The sequence below is a fragment of the Ischnura elegans genome, chromosome 3 (assembly GCF_921293095.1).
Source record: "Ischnura elegans chromosome 3, ioIscEleg1.1, whole genome shotgun sequence".
NCBI classification, from domain to species: domain Eukaryota; kingdom Metazoa; phylum Arthropoda; class Insecta; order Odonata; family Coenagrionidae; genus Ischnura; species Ischnura elegans.
Genome location: NC_060248.1, coordinates 86673254 through 86692412, shown reverse-complemented (window position 1 = coordinate 86692412; position 19159 = coordinate 86673254). Strand labels below are relative to the sequence as shown.

General features: G+C 37.9%; 1 protein-coding gene across 2 annotated transcripts in view; it reads left to right on the top strand.

Annotated features, from left to right (window-relative positions):
- Positions 1–19159, top strand: part of LOC124156111 — a 116067-nt gene that overhangs the window by 26021 nt on the left and 70887 nt on the right. Inside the window, exon 2 of one of the 2 annotated variants that reach the window (XM_046530443.1) lies at positions 6092–6232. The exons of the other annotated variant lie outside the window; for it this stretch is intronic. The gene's annotated coding sequence lies outside the window, so the exon portion shown is untranslated. The remainder of the gene's footprint in view (positions 1–6091; positions 6233–19159) is intronic. 2 annotated transcript variants of the gene reach the window in all.

Sequence of the window (19159 nt, the reverse complement as noted above, 5' to 3'; positions counted from 1 at the left end):
GCGTAATTTAAAATTGTCAACCACTTCAAAGTGGAAGTAGTGAAAGCAGGCACCATTTTCCTCTTACAGGTCAGTGTCATTGGCTTTTAACTTGTATTTTCCTTAGGAGCAAAATTCCCTAAGGAAACGAAAACTAGTATTTCCTTGATAAATGCTTACCGTATGGTTGTAAGGCTAACTTATCAGGATACCGATTTCAAAAGAAGCGATACATAATTATGAGAGAGTAAAAACATAATTATGATACTACGAATAGATAATAAAGAATAGGTTCTCGATTCCCTCAAATTCGCTAAGGCTTATCGAGTTCAATACATGTACATCTCAGCTAACCCCAATATGCCTCATATTAGTATCACGTGAGTTACGAACTGACGCAGTGCAGTTTTTTATAAATCTCTACCTGTAATAAATATCATTATCAAAGCTTCTATGGAATTACCTACGAATTCATAGGGATTCGTAAGATGTCAGAGGATGATGAACACGTTCATTCTTTCATAGAAAACTTTAAGCCTTTCTAAGCCCTCACAATCCGCGGGAAGGCCTACGGTTATTTTCTTTTCCGGTCCACAAAACGTGGTGCGATGAGAAAGTGTGGGAACATTTTAAATGCTTTATTCCGCTGCTGTGTTTAGATTCTGGCCTTCCTAAGCGCTCTTTTTATTTTTCCCGAGAGTGAAACAATCTACGCGGCATGGCAGAGTCATCATAATACCTAATTTCTTTGCTTGGAAATTCTCCTAGAATGTCTTTTGCTTCCTTAATGTCCTCCTGGTCCATGCTCTTTTGTTCCTATCATTATTTATTATTAAGCACTTTGATATTTTTTAGTTAATGGTCTTAAAAAATAACCTTTACAGTTATTTTTAGATGGGATCTCAAAATAAATGGTGTCAGTAATTTAGGATTTTAAACTATATCGCAAAAACCTGTGCTCAAGGACTTTTTCGATAGCCTTTAATGCTTATACAACATTTGATACCTGATTAATCATTTTTCTAGCTGTCCTTATCGTCGACATTAACCCAAAGGAACAAAATTGAGGTTTGGAAATCGTGCAAAGTTTTAGCCACACCTCTTCACAGCTTTCCCCGGTCACGTATTGTTGAGCTTTTTGATACGTATAAGATAAAATAAATCCAACTTATCAGTATCAGATCCGTGGAGCTCAAGAAAGTCGTGTCGATTTTTCAGTTATTTCGAAATCGGGGTAAAGAAATTGATGCATAAAAACGAATGAAAGAACCATCTTTATAAAAAAAATATCCATTAGATTTTTGTCCTCATTATTTGCTAAAGAATAAATCTGGCTAGGAAATGGATCTATTCATGAACTAACAAATTTAATCAATGAAAATACCAATAAATGTCAAGCTTATTTTTTTATTTCATCCTAGCCGCGCAAAAGCACCGTATCCTAAGATACAATCTTTATATAGCACGGAAATAAATCTATTAATTATGCAATAAATAAGTGCAATCAATGCATAAACCTGTAATGAAACTTGTCAAGATCTTTACCGGGAATCATTAATGAAACTTCTAGTTTTTTAAAATAAATTTATCTTTTGAAATATTATGAATAATATAAAAAATATATTGATAATTTAAGGCGAGTCGGACTGTTATTGTAAAAATGTCATCATTATCACATGCAGAAATCGTCAAGTAAATTTTTACTTACAATTATTGTCATTTTCCGGAACGACTTTGATGACAACTCATGTGTGAAAATCTAGCATGTGCTTTCAATCAAGCAGTATTTTCCATGTAATTGTATAATGAAATTGTTCATCGAGCGATTTTTAATTAATTTTATTTGGAGCGACTCTAGTTCGCCGTCGCCAGTAGGCAAAAAATTCCATCGTTTTATCGTTGAAAGTAGATTGTCATTGTAAGGACCAACTAGGTACTTGGACGGTGATTGCCTATCATTTTATTATGCTTTTAGTAGTATTTGCTGCTTAGTTTGCTGAGAACCGGCGGCGGCGGAAAAAAATTGCGGCGTTAATTTTTCGCTTGTATAACGGATAATTTGCGATGGACTCAAGAGTTTCTATATTGGTTTTCAAAGTAAATATAATTTCAAGAGATTATTAATTACAACAAAACCTACGATTCACTTTTTTACGGTATCTTACGATTTGCTACTGGATATATTTTTATAAACATTAGGGGAAGGAAATCTTACTTAGAGTAGTTTTTTTCCTAAGTTAATTCGTGTGGTTAGCATTCACATTTTCTTCTCAATTCGCCAGTATTCTTTAATTTCAGTAAAAATCGAAATCGAGTAGCTATTTTTAATTTTTTATGGGACGGAAGTTAATTTTTAATGGCAAAAGTGGAATAATTGGTGATTCAACCTTAATGAATGATGCCATTATCCCGAAAATGCTTTTACATACATTTCGGGAAGTTTATAGCTTCATCGTGGAAAAATCTTGAATTGTAAAAGAGGAATGTCAATGCCTTGCACTCATTATAAAATATGTCTTACTTTTGTTAATTATCTCATCCATTTAGCGCTACTTTGATGTCTGTCACGGTTTCTGAACGGTAGCGGCTCTCAAGGTGTATCCATGACAGAGAACCATAGGTTTAAAAACCTGTAGATTTCCACCGCGGACGTTGGCAGTTAGTTACGTTCTATCAGTCGCTTTCCTACCTTTTTTGCACGACTTCCTCTTTATGAGTTGAAAGTGAAAAAAATAAGGAGTCACGGAAATGAGAATCATCCATTCCGAGGCCTTATGACTATTATTGCTTCGTTTTTGGTGCTAACCGCGAAGTTCCTCGAATCAATTTGACGAGGATGGACCGTGAACAAAAAAAAACTTGTCTGTATACATAATGTCATTTCCGTATGGCTGCAGAATTTTTATCCTCGCTTTTCCTTTCGAATTTTGTGATGCGGGGAGAAGTGGTCCGAAATTATAGGAAGTGATATTCTTAAGATCCATGTGCTATCCCGAATAATATTCGTTGCCTTGCTTGATATATGTGCATTGTTATATGTACATTGAGAGCTAATAATGAATCAGAAATTTGTTTATGACTATTCTTTCTGTTTGCAAATCAAAGTTTATATGCAACTACTAAATATGTCATAAGCTAATATCGTATTTATGTTTGTTGAAAGCTGCTTAATGTGTTAGAATTCCAAGATATTAAGCCAGAAAAAATTGTATTCTCTGTGTTAATCATAACAATTTTAAGAATTCCGTAGCGATAATGTCCGCTCTCTTCCTCCCAATTATTAAATGCAGTGTTGGCACGGCTTAGCAACTATCGATTGCGTTTTTTCAAACCCGTGATATGTGATCAGCGTGAGATTGACGCTCATAGCAATCAAAGTAGTGATTATAAGATGACTCCATCCAATATGCAATAGTGCTGCAATTTGAGATACTATTTTATACTTATGGAACAAGATTAATCAACTAAAAGTTTTTGCCGAATTCGTAGGTCATAAATTTTTAATTTTTCACTCTCATATCAATTGAAATTGGCGTAAAAAAGTCGTATTGTTTCCTCGTTTGTAGGAAATTGGCTTAGGCAAAGCAAATTTCTATTGTCACCAGAAATACTCACTTCACATAGCTCTGGTTTCACCCTCTGGTTTTTGAGACTGCGACCGTGACTTCCGATCATTAATTTATCAAATCCATCTCACGGTGATATTTAGCAGTTACTATGAACGTGGGCCACTGAAAATGCGTAGGAATTCAAGGAGGTCTTCCCTTGCTAACCCATCTGTAAACACCCATCCTAAAGAGCAGAATATACTAAATTTACAGTTACTTTTTGGGTTAGACACTTGCCTCTGAGACACACACTGTTGTCTTTTATGCTTCTACGTAGTTTATCATTTCAGAGGTCTTCTTATTATCTTAATGTTTCATCTCTTTTCATCTCTTCCGTATGAGGTAAATTAAAATTTGTAATGAAACATTTTCCTTTAATATCTTCATGAAATTCCATTTATTTTTCAATTTTGAATTAAGATAAGCACCGTTGTGTACGTCTAAATTGGTGGTACCGTCTTTTTCACATCAAAATCTTTTTCGAAATGCCAACGCTGGAATCCTCATGTAGTATGAGGTGCATATTATCATTTAATCGTGAGGGTCTTTATTTCGACGGAGATTTATTTCCCCGTCAGTTTTCTCTCAACTCTTCCTCATCCATTAAAGAAGACCATTATTTTCTTACTCCTCGTGGAGGGAATGACCCGAGCAGTGAGCACTCTTCTTTGAGCTCCCTTAACGACCACTATCGCCGCATATCCCGACCGACGCGGACTTATCTTCCGACGGACGAAACTCCTAAAGCCTCCGTGACGTTACGCGCCGCTGTTGGTTCACTTTGCCGTGAATGTTATTGACCTTTCCCTCGTTCCTTTTGGAGATTCAGGAAAAGGCTTGGTCTTCCCAAACCGGAGGAAAGCTTTCTTCTTCATGTGTATGGTCGGTGGACATGCCTTTCACGTTCTCTGCGTGATAACCAATTTTGGTGATGAAATGTTTGTGTAGGAAGAGCAAAAGTGATACTTTTAAAAATATTTAGTATGGAAAAAAATGCTGGAATTAATTATTTATAGGTTGGTGGTTTACTCGTATGTTTATGGTTATGCATAATTATTCACGTTGGCCAGATTTATTGACGATATTTCAGCGCCTTAGGGGGACATTTGCTGAAAAAATCAGTTAGCTCTCCTGGAATTTGACTGTGCGCGTGCCTGCGTTCAAAGAAACATTGTCATGCAATGCTTAGACTAAGTATATTTATTTATTTCCACACTCGCATTTTATTTAATTATTTATATATTTCAAATAATAATGAATCAATCAATAAATCACGAAATCATATATCATGTAGTATTACTTTAGTGGTATATTAGTTAAGTTGCCTTATATAGCACTGTTTTTGGGACTTTCTCGCTCATTGAACTAATGTTGACGAACTATATAAGTTTATAGGGAGCTCAAATTTCCCATTTTAATTTGATCTCATTCGTTATCTAGTATTAGCTTCCCTGTATTAGTAAAAGTCCAATTTTTTTAAAATTTTAATGTGAGCAAATTTGGTCTTCACAGCACGCATTCCCGATTTTTTTTCTATTATAAAACATGCCTAGATTACTTATAGTATATTTAAGTTTGGAGCCGACGGAAAAAATGTTTTAAAGAGGAATTTCACCTTGCATCACATGAAAACCTATTGGCAGTAGGCCATAGCATTTCCTTTCTACCATCTCTACGTTCAACCCTCTTGCATACAGATACCTGAAGTCGTATAATAATCTTCAGTGATCCATTTAACGATTTTTATCAGCCTTGATCGCATGAAATTAAGGGGCTATTATTTTAAGAAATGAGATGTGTCCTCACTGTTGAAAAATGACAAAATAAAGTATGGCTACCTTAAAAAAAACGAGACTTAATGATAATTAAATCCAGTAGACCTGTGCTTGAGGCCATTCTCCTTTCACTTGCATCAAAATCGTCGTCTTCCGCCTTTACTTAATTTGGTATTAATTGCTCTGTGTCCACTCATCCTGTTCGTCTTCCCTGAGCGCTGGTTCCATAAATTGTTAAGTAATGGGTTAATGAGTCCTTTTTGGATCTTATAATTGGATCAATTCCAAAGGGAATTATGTCGCTAATATGAGCTCTTTGAGTTCAATCATATGATTCTCTGTGAACCGCCAGTTATGGTTTAAGTTAACGCATAGGTAGGTGTATTTTCGCATATCAGATATGATAATTATAAACGTTTTGCTAATTTTCTTTTAATGAATAACAGGCATAATGTATTAGCTGTTTTTAATTGATTTTTCTGTGAATTTTTATGTTCATCTTTAAATGGCATAAAATAAATATTGATATTGATGCCAATTATATCATTTTGGAATTTTAAAAAATTCTGATCTCTTTTCATAATGTATTAGCTGTTTTTAATTGATTTTTCTGTGAATTTTTATGTTCATCTTTAAATGGCATAAAATAAAGGTTGATATTGATGCCAATTATATCATGTTGGAATAAAAAAAAATTCTGATCTTTTTTCCTACTCTTTTTTTCATTAGGTGGGTGAAAATTTTGAGGTTGAATCCCTACCAAATGGATATAAGGAAGACTGTTGGATAACCTGGACGATAAATACTATCTTCTTGGTGGAAAGATGCGGCAGCAAGGCCGGAAGTGCTAGAGTATTTGCCTGGAAACCCGTAAGTCCCTGTTTAGAAATAGAAAAAATTCCTAAGAACTGGATCGAGCAAGTGACTTTGTTCGCAGTATCGCGCTCGGGTGCAAATTTATATACACCAAGGCTGACATTAGCCATGAAAAAATTATTTAGATTATCCGGGATTCGAACCCGGATCTCCCGATTTCCAGTCAGGTATCCTATCCTTGGAAGAAGATGGCTTGGTTTTGTAACTGGCAGCATTTCTGAACGGCTATCGGGAGATCCAGGTTCGAATCCCAGATAAACCAAATGATCTTTTAGTGGCGAATGCCATCCTTGGTATGGATAGGAAAAAATTTAAAATTTCATTGAAATTCTTTGAAAACTATTTTTCTTTAGCGTAAACGTTTGGCATGTTGAAAGTGTAGTGTTTTTTTGCATGCCCGGAATTCATGCGAATGGAGTCGCCATTCTTATAACAACCATTTGTCCTCACCAAATACTAGAGTTACGATCACAATGGGGACACTATTTAGCGTGCAATATTCGGATACAATAGGCCGGCACAGTGACTATGGAGAATTCAATCACGGTCGAGTAAATCATATATTGTCTAAATGAAAAGAATGCCGGCGCAAACTTTCTCAATGAAAAGCTCTCGAAGTGGTGGCAATGCTGCCTCGTGAACAAACACCTTCGTGGGCAATGTATGGGAGCATTCTCCGCTCCGCCACTCTCAGTTTATACCACGTTCATGCGGATCTGTTCGTCATCGCGGTGTCTTGCGCAGGGTATTGGGTTAATTAAAAAACTCTAAAATTGTTTCGGAAAATTTCTCCATCACTCTTCTCAGGAACGCCCAGATTATTGCGCTCGCAAGACTTGAGTATGGCGAACTGTGAGAGTTTGAATCTAGATGAAGACGAATATTTTGGATCTCTGGAAATGAGACCGCAATGATTTGCATAATTTTTTTTTCGTGTAACGATTAAAAAAAATTCTTGAGCAAAAATAGGAAATGAGTATGAGGTATTTTTGTTTGTAATGAATAAAGCTTTACCTACCTTCAAATAATAGACGAATTTACCGTCGTCAAAATTCAAATTGGGACTTGGGAATTTAACGCCTCATTGGGAAGTACTACCTTTTTTTTAAAGGGATAGTAAGAAACTACGTGATAGAAATCACTTGAATTGATTGAGGAGTTTGGAAATCGATTCAGCCTTAGAATTTTCTCTCACATAAACGTTTTCACAAATGTGAATGTTCTAATATTTGTTTGAATCTTGTTGTTCTTTTTTCCGAATAATTACTCATAAATGGTTCCTAATGCCAAAATAGGGCCTCAACTTTAAAAATGCTCCAGTAAGGTGTTGATTTCCGCCGCATATGTAATTAGCAAACTTTCTTGAAGCTAAAACCTTTCAAGCATCGAATTAAAACACCTAATCGTCCACGTTATTTTTTACATTACGTATTGATGATAAATTTCGTAAGAACCTCAAAGAGTGAATCATAAGAGATATATCAAGCAATCACCAAGTGGCATGCTGCCCTATCCTCTGCAATAAAAAACTCAGCCGTCGATGTGCACTCGTATAAGAGTAAGACAATGAGATGATTCGCTCGGACCTATTGAGTCGGATAAGCTGTTAAATTATTCATAGCGCATATCCAACTCGTGCTCCGCGGTGTCGCCATTCCGTCGTCGTAGTCTTTAGCACCTATTGTCCCGAAATTGGCAGTGGTCGCGGAATGCATCGCTGAGGAGGGAGTTGATAAGGAAGAAGCCGCGTATTTATTTCCTCCTTCCCCTCCCCTCTCCCCGCTGGCCGATGTGTCGTCCTTGCGTCCGACCCGCGATCGTCATTCGACTCTTTAAGGGAATGGGGGAGCCGTGCGTGCGGAGTGCGATTTTCTTTTGTCACCATTTGAATGACTGCAGTCGAGGACATCTGTGTGGTACGTGATGCATAAAAACGTTTTTGCAGCTCTCAAACTGTGCTCCACCCGTCCATTTTCCTCGTATTACCCGCCCAAGGGGACTACATCGTCATCGTCGAGGAGCCCGGACCGTTGAAGCTTGTTTATTTCGCTACTTTGGGCGCATCTCAATCAGTTTTCAAAATGGCTGCCGCGCGGAGATGTTTCGAGAGCGAACTATTTTTTATCTAGGTCAATTGTTGTATATTCACAATCGTGAGCACAAATATTATGCCTCTCCTAGATTATGATTGTTCTAGCAATCGTTGGAACTATCGTGCATTCACTCAACGATGGTTAAAACTTGTGCTGCTCACTAGCGCCTACATCTAAAGTGAACGAGAAGACGGCTATCAAAGCTTTCGGGGTATTCAGGGTCAAGATATTACCGTGTTCAACGTGTATTTAACGAATAATTTTTCTCCCGCCCATATTCTTCCTTGCTTGGACAAATCTATGGTAAAAAATAGAACAAAGGGAGCTTATTGATCTTTTCGTCTTTCTTTTGTCGCTTCCTCTTCCGGTCTCCCAGCGCCTAACCATTGTAAAGTGGCAACGTTAGGAACTACATAAACTATTGTCCGGACATGCATTCACACAGCTAGTCCTGCCAAATATCGTTAGGACTATCGCTCGGACAATCGTAATCCGAACGGGGCATTACGGAAGAGGATCCTCAAGTCTACCTCTAAATGTTTTGTCAAACACCGCGCATTTTAATGGGTTTACAGAAATCGCCACTCTCGTCGCCGACGGAAAAATTAATCTGAGTATCCTGGAGAAATAAGGTATAATTCGGGGTTTCAACCCAAAATAACATTCATGACGATATTGTTTATCAAATTCATAACTCTTCAATGCTATTCCTCTTAATTACAAACATAGCAATGCTAAATATTGGAAAAAAAAGTTGATCACATTGCACTCATCACCACGCTGCGGACATTTTTGAGATCCGATTAAATTGCGACGGAAGTGGGAACAGAAATCAGCCTTCTATTGGGTGGAATTAGGCCTCCTCTATGCAGTCCCCTTGAACGTGAGGTATCGCACTGAAAAGCGGAGAGCTTGATGTATTACATCATCAAGAGTATAAATTTCGGTTTACGGCCCAAATTGCATTTAATATCTCCATGAAATTCGACCCTTCTCCCTGTCAGCGACATTAGTGGCGGCTTAATTTGTAAGCATATTTAAATGCTCGTTGATTGTCAACATTTGCTTAAAACGTTTTATTGGACAAAAATTTCAGGACAATACTCTATTGTAGTAGTCGTGTATCCGCCCTTGAGGCGTTTGTTTTCCTTTTCAGGTGTGCTATTCGATAGAGAGGCGAAAGAGAAGATCATCGACGTTTTGGTTAGCGTGCGTCAAAGCCTCGAAGAGTCTCAATTAATGAATGGCATATTAATTCATTGGACTTGGCGTCATAAATTTGTAAGGACATTTTTTGAGGCTCTACAAGACAAAGACCATCTTTAATTGACCATCAGAGGACGTGGTGACCATTCGGTTTCGGTGCTAGGCGGTGAATAGTAATTTCTCTAGTTAAAATCCGGATGCTATGCGTACCTCAACAAGTGGTGCGAAGCGATATCGGTTATTTGAATGGGAATTCACTATCAGTCTCGTCTAGCATTTTATATATAGAGCGTTTCTAAGAATCTTCTAAGAAAATTAGGAATAAATGACGACTAATACACCCTTCATTTGTATTGCAAATGAGGAAGCTTGTTATAGGTTCGTTAAAGGCCCCTTTTAGGAGTAATAAAAAATGTAAATTCTGACTAATTTTGAATAAAGTGGGTCTCTTGCACACTCTCGTTCTCAGATAATTGCAAATGTGCTAATCGTGCCAAAACTGGGCCAGAGTTCTGCTTTTTTCCATAAAGCGATTTTCTGGGTGGCTCAACTCACCGAAATCTCATTAACGATTATGCTAAGAATTCAAAAGTGGTTCTCCTTCGGTCGAGTATGCCCTCAATTATTATTAAGAATGATTCTACGATTTTTGGTGAACCTGGAATTTTGGTGTTGTAGAATCGTTTTAATTTTGCTACATTTAAATGCTCTTCGAGATTTTTTCTTTGAAGTAGAGTGATAGTAAATGGTGAACCCAAGAGCAATATCACAAATAACCTTCAAATAATGGATTGGGAAATAATAGTCTGTTTTAAATCGTAGGAGACTAATTAATAAAAATAGCTTCGGGTCATTTAGGAGTTAGGAAATAGATTTGGCGATGGAATTTTCTCTCGCATAAAAATTCTCTATAAATTTTATTTTTTAAATAGTTTTTGGTCTCTTTTCGAATTATTACATATAAATAGTTTCCAAACCCAAAATAGGGCATTTACTTTGAAATAACTCCCGGAAGTTGGTGATTTCAGCCGCATATTTTCTGAGGAAACTTTCTACTAAACTTTTTTTAGCTACACCAATGCTATGGTTTACAATACTTCTCAGGTACTTAATTATTTATTCACTGTTTTTCGAATATGCGAAGGTATTTCATTAGCACTCAAATTAATATATTAGTCCTGGTATGGTCTAGAATGTTGGTAGTCATTATACATAAGTTACCAGATTAAATAATGGTCATTGGAAGCAAGTCATTCATATTTGAGCCTGAACTGACACATTACAGCGACCACTCAAGTTCCTTAGTGGAAACTTGGGCAAATATCTTTAAATTGGAATGCCTAAGTTGTATATAGGTTTTAGTCATCTCTAATGTTGTTTCTATGATCGCTGTGTGAGTATTCCTTCTTATATTTTCATAGCCAGAAAAAAATTCATTTGGAAAGTGGTGCCATATCTGGGGGATTCAGCAGGACGGGGTAAGCTTAAGATCGTGTCTCGTAAACACCTTGGAGGGATCTTTGACTTCCATGCTTTCGCCAATTCCACATAGTATTCACATATTATTCTGAGTCCCTACAGATATGCACTGCGAATGTCTACGTATTAATTCCAATACTCTAAAAACAATGAATAACTTGGTACATCTGGCATTATCCTACTACCAAATTTTGATGAGTGACATGAATGTTCCGCTTGGGAACGCCGAAGTCGTAAAATTCAGTTGTTAGGAAATTACTGGAGTCCATCGAGAAGAATGGCTCGCTCTCCTTGGGCCGCTGTCCATGGGATTGTTGGGCAACTAATATTTACATCGCCTTGGCTTATCTAAGCTCGCTGTGGAGCAGTCGAGTTCCTAATTTTCTCCGGCATAATTATTTTCGTTCGCATGGGAACTATGTGGAGTGCGTTACGGCAACTGGACAATTGGAGGGGTATCTTCTGAGGCAACCTTTAGCATCTATCGCCATCGCTGTTGTGTGAGACTTAAGTCATGCAATGCGTTGATTCTCCTCTTCTTCGCTAAAGAGCATCATTCACCAAGAAATCAAGAATACACTTTCTTTCCCTCTTATCTCGTGCGTTAAAAATCTACCGAGGAGAGAAATGAAACGTGAAAACGCGGTTAGTGCGAGATCTTTAGTTAAAAAAATAGTGGTGTAGTGAAATCGCGGCATCAGCTACTGTTAGAGGAAAGCTATCGTTCCGAGTTTTTAGCGTGCGAGATTATTAAAGAATTATTTTTAAAAATCCATATCTCAAAATTGAGCTCATTTGAGCACTATTTTTACAGGTATCACCAAAAAAATCGCCTTTACGGTGAAATCCAACCTTTTTTCTCATTCGTAATTTGGTAAGTTTTTATTCTTAACAAAGGAATGAATATACGAGTTACATTTATTTGGAATGGCACTGATGAAGGATTATGAATGCAAATTTATCAAAATCATTCCCTTCAGTAGGGTTACAAGTGGCATAATTTTGAACGAGAAAGTTAAATTTTATTTTTATTTCTTCCAAAACGATTTCCAAGGCAATTCCTTTGCCTGTGGGAAGGTTAACAGAAATGCTTAATTTGAGGAAAAACCTGGAAAGACCTTCATGGGTGATATTTTGCATATTCGGAATCCAAATATCCCAGTATTTGATATTACTTAATTGAATATAGTCGTTGGATTGTAAAACTTAACCTTCAATGGAGTGATGCCGGAACCAGCTGCCCTTATTTAGGTGACGGAAGCAACGGTAAATCTAGGAAACAATGCCCTAGCGTGGCGTTAACTTTTTTATCACCTCATTAGTCTACCATCGCCATGTCCCGGCTGGTCTCTCTTCAGTCAACAGTTCCGACGTCAATAATCTAGTTCAGTCCGTATGATTATATTCTCAATAAAATTACAAAGAGATATAACGTAGCTATCACTTTGATGATAATTTCTAATTACACTCTTCTATTATGGCATCTTGTGAACAAAATATTTGGCTTTCCAGCTACACTTACTGAAATTTTATTTCGGAAATCAAAATGTTTGCATAAGCTCTTGAGCTGATAATATTCAAAGATAGCATGGGAAATTAGTTGAATTAAACGAGAATCGTAATGCTCTTGAGAACAAACAAAATCGTAAAGCTCATTATACTATATGAATATTGATAAAAATTAGTCGTGCTCACATCACCTTACTACTTTTGAAGCTGCTTGGAAATATAGTCCTCAAATTTTAACTTATTGAAATACTTTTTTATATTTTCGCCCAAATAAATCACCTAAACATGTAAAATCAAGCCTTGTTGCCCATGAATAACTTAGTATTACGATTATATCCTTAATGGAGGAATAAATATGTGAATTTCAGTACGGATTTCGAGGACGCCAGTCAACGAGGTGCAATTAGAGAGGGATACAAGTATACGCTTCCTATCTCGCACCGACCTGCTAAAAAATTCAGAGGATGTCCTTTCTGAAGCCAGTGCCTTGCTCCTCTTTTTATCAGCGCAAGAAATTGGAGTGGGCTGTTTAAAGGAAATCATTTTGAATATTTATCCCAAAAGTTAGCTTGCTGAAATGCTATTTTTACATTTTTCACCAAAGAAATCGCCTAAAAAAGTAAAATCCAATCTCGTTTCGCCTTCGCGGACGTCAGTCAACGGTGTGCGATTAGAGGAGAATATTTTATATGTATTCTTCGTTTCTCGCACCGACCTCCTAAAAATTTCAGAGGATGTCCTTGCGAAAGCAAGCGCCTTGTTCCTCTTATTATCAGCGAACGAAACTGGACTGGAATGTTCTCACGGCGCGGTGTGGGCGGTGGCTTGTGGGGAGGGAGTTGGCGTAAGCATTAGGCGCGGGAACGCAGAATGGCTCGTTCATTGCGGAGACTTGAAGGGCCGTCGCACTCCATGCGTCCTCGGGTTTCAACCGACGTGCGTGAAGAAATAAATACATATCCGCCCGCCCCCGCCTCATTGTCAGCCGCTCGCGATGCGTACGCATATTTTTTTTCCGAAGAATTTTTCTCGCATTCGATATTCGTGCGTGCTCAGTAACACAGGCGCCCATCGCGTTAGTTTTTTTTCGAATTCGCTGTTGTGGCGTAACGATTGCGGGACGTCTGACCCACTGCCTCAGTTACGTTAATCACTTCACACGCACCGGAGTCGAGACCCGCGGGGCAAGTCCTCAGCGTGGTGGCTTCTCTGAGATATTTTCGGCGTTTCTGGGCAATCGGGATCTCCCATGTAGGGCTCTGTCGGCTAATAAGAGTTTAACCGAAGGGCACGCCGATGTTTAAGTCCGGAGACTAAAATTTTCACGCAAATCCCTCACAGCATAAAAACGGAAAACTGCTATCTATAGGATATTTTGGACAACTACAAATAAAATGACCAATGGGCCAATAAGAGGGCTATTAGGCTACCTAGCGAGTGATTAGTAAAGCCGATTGCAAGCGCCTAGGCTTTCATTTAAAGCTATTATTTTCAATTGGAAGCTGTACAACTTTAGTCCAAGACCAAGACAGTATTTAAATTATCTCCATACGTAAAGATCGTTAAATGTACCGGGAACTTGATCCAGATAACCAAAAAGGTGCCCTGATAGCCGCACAGATGAGCCTTAATATGTGATTTTTGCAAATCCATTGTCATTTCTGCATCGATATTTTGGAAAGAAAACGAGAAATCGTGTTACTTATATGATATGCGAATTGATTAATGCTTACATTCTGCTTTTTTCGTTTACTATATTTAATGAAAACCATGATTACGTGTATATAATGATTTACATTACATTCCTAGTTTTTCTTTTATTAAATTTGTTTATTGCGCAATTGTGGGACTGATTTTATCTCTCTCTAATTGGAATTAGTTATTGCGCGTTAATTTTGATGTCACATTCCACTAGTTAACTGACAGTAGCTAACCTGCAATAGCCAATGTTGCTACTTTTAGAGGCTGGTATTGGATGAGAAATGGCGGTATTCGACTCTTTTCGTGAAATAAAGAAATATGGCGAGATGAATTAACCCTATCTAAACCAGAACTTCCTCTGGAAGAAATAAAATTTTAAGAAACCTCATTTTAAAATTGGGAAAATTTTCTACTCAATCATAATTACTATGGCAGCTGCATATTTTGCCATTAAAGTTTACAGCACAAAAGAGAGGGCAGTTTAAATTTTTCCTGAATAGAGCTGAAAATGTATTCATTTTTGATGTTACTTAAAAGCAACGCTGGGTTATAATGGGTTAAGGGGAGATACAGCCCACCGACCCAAGCAAAGACTTAACTCCTTTCAAATGAGGCAAACCTAGACGGGTAGCTGATCGATATAGCTGGCATTTTACGTTACTTTTTTGTATCATTTTGTTCTGCTCGAAGCTTGAAGCTGGTGTATCTGTGCTGTCGGTGCTAAGCCATCGCTTGCGCTAATCAAACATCGAGTTGCGAATGAGAGTCGGACGGACTGGTACGAGTCAACGCCGTGTGATCAATGTCTGAGGGCATGCCCAAGCAGAGATCGAATTCCATTCAGCCTGTTTCAAAATAGTCATAATTGAATACTGTGAGAGAAATGTATCCACAGAATCGTGCTTTTAGGAAAAAAGGCGACCTCAGCTTGTTTAGCAATGCGGATGCAAAAACCTGCACACTCCGTAGTACAGCAAACATTGTTCCTTTCATTCTCGGAACAAGATAATAATAAGAATGCGTGTTTTGAATACGCTGGAATAAAAGTTGAGCACGGAAAGGAATTCCAAATTCGTTACTGAAAGTAGGGTATTCTATTCATATAAGTATTGGCCTTCTTACATATATGCGTACTTATTACTTTGTATTACATTCCTGGGATTGGGATACTGAGAACTCCAGTTACCCCTTTCGCATGGAAGGTATTTTCATTCTCTTTAGTTATTTATCCCGTGTTCTTTTCGCGATAGAAAATATTTTACTTCATCATAATTAAGTTCTCCCTTTATACTGTGCGTGAACATGAAATACAGTACTACGATGCTATCTTGTAATAGGAATTCTAGTTTACGAATAGTTTATATACATGAAAGCGACAGTTAACAACGGTCCTTTCTTCAGTCAAACACCGCTGAAACATTCTTAGATGTGATGGATTTCCATGATATCTTGGATTATTTGAATGAAAATCAAACTAGACTATATATTTTCAGAGGTAAAAACGTATAATTTGGGCAATCCTACTTCCATGCACGCAACACCGAAATTTGAAGCTTTTATTAGGCTGGGTCAGAAGGTAGTTTAAGTGCTGTGAGCAAGATTTTGATCATCATTCCCATAGGAAATAAAAATCCATGGAATTTGGAACAAAAATAAGTAATCATGCCTTAAGAAGCGATGCTTACTGCTTTATATGCAACGCTGGGAACTGGTCCCTAGGGACAAAATATGCTGCGTGTCGAATGCCTATGTTATTGCGTTATGAATTATATGCTAACACTTCGTCAGCCTTTAACAACTTACAACTAATGATCATGTAAATGTGGATTTTGCATAAGGCTTTGATAGTTTTGTACCGTCTCACCAAAGTTACAGCCTTTTCGCAGTTCAGTTTTCTTTCATTAAGATTTGAAAAAAAAGACAGTTAAAACCCTATTTTTGTTTATTCAAAACTTGCATACGAATATTTTGGTTAAAAATTACTTTGCCTATTGCAAAATTTTCAGGGTATATTGAGAGGACCTTAAACAACATTAACTCAAATATTGAAAGTTAAGAAATGAGCGGGAAAAGTTTTTAGAATTAGAGATTTGGCAGATATAAAAGAGGTCCATTTCTTCAAGGAGGAAAACTTCAAGATGATACCATTAGTATTTAACCAGTAATCTAATAATTAAAGTATTCTACCGATTAATGTAGGTTTCCATGAAGTACTTACTGAGAAGAATTCTGGCTGCTCCCCTTCCTTCATTTTACTTCCCTCTTCAATTAACAAACGTCTCGAAAAAATAAACTGTTTGAGAAGCAGCGCTGTGTCCTCTTTATCCATCAGAATGCCGTGAAATAATAATTCCAACAACTCCTATGCGTAGCCAAAAGGTGCTTAAGATGTTGACGGGTTGAGATGAGAAGATAACTACGTTATCGCATAATTATATAAGTATCAAAAGTATCTCTCCTGCTTGATTATTTAGGGGATTTATGTTGTTATTGTTATTTCCCCTTGAAATTTTCAGGGCACGTTGGGAGGACCATAGTCAAAATTAACTCAAATATTGAAAGTTTATCAAAGAGCAAGAAAATTTTTTTTCGAATATGAGATTCAGGTCGAAATAAAGTGTACAAAGAGGTCCATTCTCTATTTTCTCAAAACTTCAAGAAGACAGCGTACGTACAAAAAGAGTAATTTATTTATCAAAGTATTCTATTCAATTAAGGTAGGTTTCTATGGGGTACTTGATAAGCATTCTGGCAGGCTCCCCTTGATTCATTTAACTTTCCTCTTCGTCGCCGGCTTCGGTGGCGGCGGGGTTAAGTCCTCGTCTGTCAAACAAGTGCCGCGGACTCAAGTCCCGCCTGGGTAGGTTGCCCCTATCCATGGGCATGGTTATTCTTGCACGTGTAATTGTTAAATTTGCTGAACACCCCGATATAAAATGGCCTAAATGTGCTGTATCCGATGGTATGGGAATAAATAAAAAAAGTAAAAAATTCACAAACGTCACGAAAAAATAAACTGGTTGAAAGGGGACGTAACGTCCTCTTAATCTATCTGAATGCCGTACATCCTGGGTATTTTCCGCATCCAAGTCGTCCACCTTTTTCACCAGATCCGATACGTTTGTTTGCGTGAAGGCTGCCTCGTTATCTGATCTTCTCCCGCTACGCGAATCTCTTCGCTCCAGACGGGACCCAACCAACCTATCCGTCTCCGCTTTGGACGCCTCCCGGGACTACCCGGAAGTCATCCGCGGTTCCTCGCCCCGGTCTCCAGCCCATCGCGTGCTCCGGTCGAAATAAAAAAAAACAACAGTATAATAATAAGCAAAGCCATTAAGAAATGTGCCCCCGTTGCCTACCGTTTCCCCGCGTGCCGGCTGCCTCCCCTCCCGCCTCTCTCCCACCTACACCTCCGGCAGCCCCGCCGACGTAATCGCTAACAACGGACCGCTATTTGGATTTCGTGGGTATATTTCAAGGCAGCGGGGTTGGGCGAAGTGTGTTAGGCTCCTGAAGCCCGGCCGAAATTTGAATGCGAACAGGAAGATCGGCGGGAGAATGGCTCGCGAAACTAAAGGAGGCAGTGGATTTGCACATTTTTTTTTGCCCGACTAATTCGACCGGATTCGCCGAGAATTTGACCCCGTCGCGTCGCCATTTTTTTTCTTCATGTTTTTTGATTCCATTTATTTACGATGGAACCAGTTGTGGTCCGATCAAAAATATAAGCGAAACTTATGGCTAATAAAAGCGATGTTAGTGCTCGTCCGAGGAAAAAAAATTACTGTCGACTGGTTGCTAAAGCATCCAGTTTTCTGCATGATGATATTCCTTAATTAGAGTCATAAATTTTTATTTACACGCTTTTTTTGCGGGAAAGAATTGAGAATAGGAGGATTATTTGGGTTGATGCAAATTTTATTCTACGGTGCAAAAAGTGCAAACTCTACTCAAAGGTACGTTTTCGGGAGATTCGCTCGCTGGAATATGCTATTTTTGTGCCCGTTTACCAACTACTCCGCTGTATGCTGAAAATAGTGACCATTACTATTTAATTGACGTAAGTTTTCGTTCTATCTCTTTCTAGGAATGAAAAAGGATGATTTATGAAATTGAACTTAGTTCTTTTTTATTTTTTTTCCGCAAAAATTCACCATCAAGATATAGAAATGGGTCCTGCTGTGAGTAATTATTCGTTTTTACGTTAACTTTCCGCCAATTTTCCTGATGATTCACTAAGGCGGTGGTTTATTTTGTAAAAGCAATTCAAGTGAAGATATTAAATATTCAGTCACAATTTGTGTATGCAAATAAAATAGCGTGGAGTGACAGAAAAAAGAGCTAGGTTTTTTTCGTTTTGTTTATCTTTCTGTTTCACCGATTAGTATATCGAGATAGTAAAAAACCGTAATGTTATTGTGTGCAGACTATTTTATACATCTGATTTAGTGAAGAAGCCGTCCGTAGTCAGTATTTGTGGTGGGAGAAGGCATAAATTCACCTGCGGGATCGGAAAACTAAGAATACCGCCTGGGTAACTTAAACAGCTTCTGCTCCGAATCCTCGGCTAGTAATTAGTATCCGCGAATTTGACCCGATGTACAGAATAGCGAGTTTGAGCATTATGAATTTACAGCCGTTTGTGTGGACGTCCGGAGGAGGCCTCGTGAAACGGCGAAACCCATTATAAGCGGCTACCAAACAAGTATAAGACAAATGATCGCTTTAGTAGGTGACCACTGATTGGAGGATATTTGTGTCCAGTAATGAGCGGTAATGAAATGAGTCATTAAGTATTTATCTTCCTAGCTTTGTGAAATTTATAATTACCTGGGCTAAATCCGTAAAAACATGGGCATTTGTGTATATTTTCTGTCGGAGAGCACTAAAAAAACCGGAATGATCAAGAGTTAAGGATGTACTCCCCCGGCGC